The sequence below is a fragment of the Stenella coeruleoalba genome (genome assembly GCF_951394435.1).
Source record: "Stenella coeruleoalba genome assembly, chromosome: 13".
Lineage (NCBI taxonomy): Eukaryota > Metazoa > Chordata > Mammalia > Artiodactyla > Delphinidae > Stenella > Stenella coeruleoalba.
Window position 1 is genome coordinate 33,266,286 of NC_137159.1, and position 6,000 is coordinate 33,272,285.

Genomic DNA, 6,000 nt, shown 5'->3' on the forward strand with positions numbered 1-6,000 from the left:
TGGTTGGTTCACTGGTAATTGCTAATCCCTCTTCTAAGAGCTGGGTGTGTTCAAAAATGAGGAGGAAGAAATTTGGACACTGGTGGGGACCCACTCTTCAATACCAACCCTCTTCTTGAGTGATATTCATCTGCTCCAGCCCTTGGTGATGCCTTGGGTTTTTTCACCTCTGCATATTTGCTGACCCAAGTTTACTATTTAGGACCTTCTGTTCCCCTCAATCTACTTCCATTGCTTCCAACCAGCTTTCCAGGCCCAGTGAAAATCTCACAGCTTTTGCAGGGCCCCCTGACCACACCAGCCTGACCTGATGGCTTTCTCTCTGAGGTCTCTGTTTGGGCTTTTTGCTGTTTTGGGTTGTTTATGTCCTTCTCATGTCTATCTATCCAGTCTCCCAACTAAATATAGATAGATGAATATTAAAGATGTTAAAGCAGGTGATCATCTACTGCAGACTTCTCAGTTTGCAAACATTTGATCCAGTGCTCTTTTGACTGAGCCCTACTACTGCTTATTAATTTTACCACGCCCATTAACTCTCGAGGGCAGTGATTTATACATTTATTGAGTCATTTATGCATCACTAAGTAAATAGTCATTGAGCGTCCGCTGGATGCCAGGCTCCATCCTAGACACTTGGAGATATAGCAGTGACCTTAAGAGAGTGACCTTGACCACTGTCTCAAAGAGCATGCATTTTTGTGGAGGACAGAGAAATAAACAAAGTAAGCAAACAGAATAGTTTTAGAGAATCAGTGCAGTATATAAAACTGAAGAGGATAAGTAGGGCAGTAGGGTAGAGAGGGATGGTGAGAGCAGAACACTACTAGGGCCGTCAAGCAGAGGAGATGGCATTTGCGTTGAGATTGGAATGGTGAGTTGGCGACAGTCTTGGGGATGGGTTCTGGGAGAAGAATGTTCCACTCAGAATGAAGAGTAAATGCCAAGGACCTAGGTCAGAAAAGAGCTTGGTGTTTTCGAGAAGAAAAATATCAGTGTGGCTGGAGGGGAGTCAGAAAGAGGAAGTAGGGCAAAAGTGGTGAGAGGTGTCGAGGTAGGCTGGTCCCAGAACATGCATGATAAAGCAAGTGAAGAGTTTGCAAGTCATTGTCATCAGAAGCAGGAAGCTCAGGAAGGCTTGATGTAGGAAGTGACATTACGTGAGACATGTTTGAAACTGATGACTCGGGGAGGGTTTTTTTCTTTACTTTCTTTTTTTTTCTTTGTCTTGCTTTTCCTTTTGCTTTTATTTTGAGGGGTATACCATAAATAAAGTTCATATATAGTAACTAACTGTCCAGCTGCATGAATTTTTACATTTGTATATACCTGTGGAACTACACCCATAGTAAGATACAGAACAATCCCAACACACCCCAAGGGCTCACTCATGCCCTGTCCAGCCATTACCTCCACCGCTATTATGATAACTTCTATCACTTCTAGTTTTGCCTATTTTTGAACAAAATATAAGTGAAATCACATAGTATGCACTCTTTTTTTTTTTTTTTTTTTGGTCTGGAAAATATTTCTGTGTGACATTCTATGGAACGAATATCTCACAATTTATCTTACAAATGATGGACTTTTGGGATGGGGTGATTATGAATAAAGCTGCTATGAACCTACTTGTACAAGCCTTTTGGTAGACATATATGCTTATTTAGGTTGGATATATACCCGGGAGTAGAATTGCTCCATCTTAGGATTTATATATTTAGTAGATAACCATCAAACTGTTTTCCAAAGTGGTTGTACCAATTTACGTTCCCACTTAAAATACATGAGAATTCTAATTCTTCCCATTCTTACAAACACTTGGTATTATCAGTCCTTTTAATTCTGTTTTGGTCGGAGTATAGTGGGGGAGGTCTCATTGTGGCTTCTTGCAGGGGAGTGGAAGGGGTTGTTTCTTGTAGGTGTTTATGATTGTGTTGTTGATTATACAGTTTGGTTTTAAAACTTCGATTTTCAGGCTTCCTGGCTTTCATTCCCTTTTCCCAACACCACATTATTATTTTTTTTTTCCCCTTGTAATACCCCCAAAGAGCAGCATAAAAGCCAAGCAGGCTGATATGACATCATCATTGTCTTTCAGGAATGTGAAATTTCATTTTTTATAGATTGACCCTATTCCAAGATAGAAGGGAAAATAGAAAACAGGGCTTAGAACTTGAAAGAGAAAATTTGGGTCAGGCTCCGGCTTAATGCAGTTTCCATTCTTGGAGCCAAAAGACCTTCTAGTCAATGCACAAAGGGAGTCACTGGGGTGGGGATTGTTGGTTTCATTTCATGCTCATTGTATCACTGCATCGGGGTATCTAGGATTTTGCCCTCATGAAGAAATTAAGGGCGTTATGCTTCATTTCCTGTTTTGGAAAACAGAGTCTCTGGCTTAAAAAGGCTACTTGCATATTGTTTTAAAAAATTGGGTTGATAGTTCATCATATCATGATTAAACTAATTCAAATACTGTTATTTTCCAACAGCTTTAATGAGGTCTTCCACTTGGCAGAGAACTATGAGACCCCAAAATATTGCCATTTGTTAAAAGATGGAGAAACTCTGATGACAAATGACTCTATTCAGCTGCATTTCGGTTAATAAGATTTATGCATTAATCTAGTTATACTTTGTTCCCTCGAGTTTGGCAAACTTCTGAAGTTTTCCGATTTTCTACTGTGTCTCCTGCTCCCCAACCCCATCTCCTCCATAGAGAATTCCTGGCGTCTGAGTTAAAATAGGTGGAAATATTCTCTGTTTCCAGCCGAGGCTCCCCAGCTTGGTTGGAATGCTCGTCTGGTTGTAATAGAGCCTGCTTTTCGGCCAGCAACTCTTAAAATAGCTCCTCGGCTTATGAAGCAGAAAATAGAAGTTTGGGCAGCCCAGTGTCAGCTTACAGGATGTTGCTGGCTGCTTGCTTTGGGGGGCACTGTTGCTCTAGCTTGAGAACTCAGAGAAAGCCTCTGGTGAGTGATGGCTCTCCTTTGCGCAATTTTGTATCTGCACTTCTTGTCAAGTAATCATTACAAATGTTTCGTGGAGAAAGGAGTTGGCTCCGAGCAGAGGTCTGCCTCTTGGAAGAAGTGAGGCCCTGAAGGGTGGGCACTGGTCTGTCTGTGGTAAAATTTTCCCCTTTGACAGTGTAATTAAGTGGTAATTAACCAAATGAGTGTAAATGTTGAAGGCTGAGATAAATATCTGCATTTCCTTAATCTATTTTTCCCCTCTAAAATTTGATAAAGGAAATTTGGATTTAATGGAGGATATATGTCAATTTTTTTTTTTTTTTAAGATTACAAATCTGTTTAGAAGGAACTCAGGTCCACGGGTTTGGAGTTCTACAGGAAAAGTTAGCAGCGTATAAAGATAGAGGAGGTACCATAAAATGTGGATGCGCTATTGCAATAATTATGTTAAGAAGGCTTAGTGGAGCTACCTTTTGGAAACATCTGGTTTATTTCTGCTCTTTCCATATCCTGCAGATGTTGCTGAACCCATGAAATGTACTGACAGGAGAATACATTAGCTCACGAAGTCATTCCAATGAATAAAGCAAAGAATGGCCTCTTAACTTTCTAAAAAATCTAGTTAGGAAAGAATTCTGCTTTCAGAGCAGGCAGAGATTAGGCCAATAATTGAGAGGGGCCCAGGGCCTTCTAAAAGTGTCAATAGTGATCTGTTCTTGCCAAAGGGGAAAAGAGATGCTTTGTGGAGGGGCGGCCAGAGTAATAAATGGGAATCTTTGTAATTCAAGTACTTTCTCATTACCTTCCTTGGTTAGTGATTAAAAATAGGGCTGAGGATGGGGCAAGGGAAGCCCACTCCTTCTGCGATTGGTCTTAGAGCTAAAGGTTCCTGAGTCCATCTGGAGTTCAGCTCTTCTGCCTCACCTCCTGGCCTCTGGAGCCCCAAGTGAGACTCAGAGGCAGGTAGACGGCTCGTGTGGCCAAGGCAGACGCTGTGGGAAGGATGCATAATTGAGGTACCATCTGTGGCATGGGGCTGATGACAGCTGCACGATGCCCTGACACTGCTGTGTCAACACCCTCGGCAGGCAGGAAAAGACAGGGGCAGGCGCATGTATGCTAAGGCTTTGGGAGAGCAGACACAGGCATCCCTGAGGGGGAGGGCCTGAGGAGTTTGAGTTTATTAAATAGGAGTTGGTTGCCTATGAGATTAACACCCTGAAATAAATGCAAAGTTAAGAAATATTTTGGCCTCCAGCCCACTTGGCAGGAGGATTAGGAACTTGGAGTGGTCAGAAGGACAAAGCCTTAAAGGGCCAATGTCACATTTAGTTTCTGGCCAGCTGTGATCTCTAAATTTCCCTATCATTTACATCATTCCTTTGGGTTATAGCGTCATGTGATGTGTTCCACAGACCCCTATTAAAATGTGTAACAGATGTTTTTCTGGCCACCGGCCTGGCAGACGAGAAGGATGCACTCATATAAACCTATCTATGAGAAACTAGTATTTCTCTGGTTCAGCTCTGAATCGTTGAACTGCCGTTACTGACATCCAGCCCTATTTGCCTCCTTCCCTCTGGGGCAAAATGGATAAATCTCTGGGATGTCTCAGAAAAGACTTTCTTGCACGTTCTTCTAGGGTTTCTGGCTTCCTTCAGGTCACTGAGGAGGGGGTCTCTACTGCTTGAGCCAAAGCCCTCCACTTCTTCAACAATTTCATGTATGTTTCCACCAGGCACCTAGCTCCTGGCTGACTGTTTACCCCTTTCCCTAGGTCAGGAGAAATCTCTTATGAAAATCATGTAAGCTCTGTCTCCTCCTCGGAGAATGATTTTAAATTCCCCCTAACCTTTCTCCCCACCAGGGTTACACCTTCCTTCTCCTTCTCTTTTGCAACTGGCAAATTTCTGCTTTTGATCCTTCAGCTGTTATTTCCCTATACTCAATTGACAGATTAAACCCAATATGACCAGTTTTTAAACCTCTTTGGGAACTTTTGACACTAATGTAAATGTGTAACTTCAGGAAAGAGGTTTAGCGTCGCTGTCATTACCATCATAATAATTTTTAACGTTTATACCACCTTTTAGAGTGAATGACATGTTTTCCCGTCTATTATTTCTGCCGATCCTTAAAGCAATACTGATATAAGCAAGACAGAAATTACGATGCTGAGGTTACAGGTGAAGAAATCAGTGCTCACAGAAAGTAAAGCTGTTCATTCAAAGTCATGTGGCCAGTTCAGCTGGGATTCAACCCATTTCAGATTCCAAGCTCAATGATTTCCTGCACATAGAGAGCCCTTATTAATACTTTAACATGGTAGGAACTTAAAAGGATAGTCCACAGGATGGGAATGTTTTTGTAGGGCAGTGTAAGGATGCCAAGAGTTCGAGAAAGTAGGGGATCCAGACAGAAACAGAGATATGGAATCTAGAACTACTTTTCCCTAAAATGTGTACTGCAAGATTTCAATAGGTATATTGTCAGCTAAAGAGTTCCATAACCAGAGAGGCTTGATACATATTAAATTAAACAATGTCATGAAAATTTTCTGATTACAGCATTCCCAGAGGCTTTGACACACAGTACGAATTGCCAAGGCAGGGATCAGACATGCCATGAGCATTTGCAAACGTGTTTGATACAGGGCCCTTCTTGACTAAACCATCTCATGACAACACCCTTGGGAGAATGCTGGTCAAAAACACCATCATTTACTACCTCAGATGAAGGTAAGTCGGTCAAAGAGGGGAAGGGTGAGAAGTGTTCAGATGTCAGGGAAAGATCTAGAAGTCAGGTTTATTCTGTTATCTAATTACTGAATCAAAAATTTGATCATTCAGTTTAGTTGATTTTATGTTAAGGTCCTAGAAAGGGTAAAACTAGTATGTCAATATTCCAGATGTGAGATTTTATTGGAAGAGGAACTGGCAAGACTAAGGGAGGGGGGGGACAATTGGGTGAGAAGACCATGCAGGAAGAGGATGGAGAGCAGGTTCTCGTCTCGAATGTCTCTAAATAGTCT

General features: G+C 41.8%; 1 long non-coding RNA gene across 1 annotated transcript in view; it reads left to right on the plus strand.

The window, feature by feature from the left end:
• LOC307196202 overlaps positions 1-5,672 on the plus strand; it is a 46,419-nt gene extending 40,747 nt beyond the window's left edge. The window contains exon 7 of the long non-coding RNA XR_013831067.1: positions 5,537-5,672. This is a non-coding gene — a long non-coding RNA (uncharacterized lncRNA). The remainder of the gene's footprint in view (positions 1-5,536) is intronic.
• Positions 5,673-6,000: the final 328 nt, after the last annotated feature.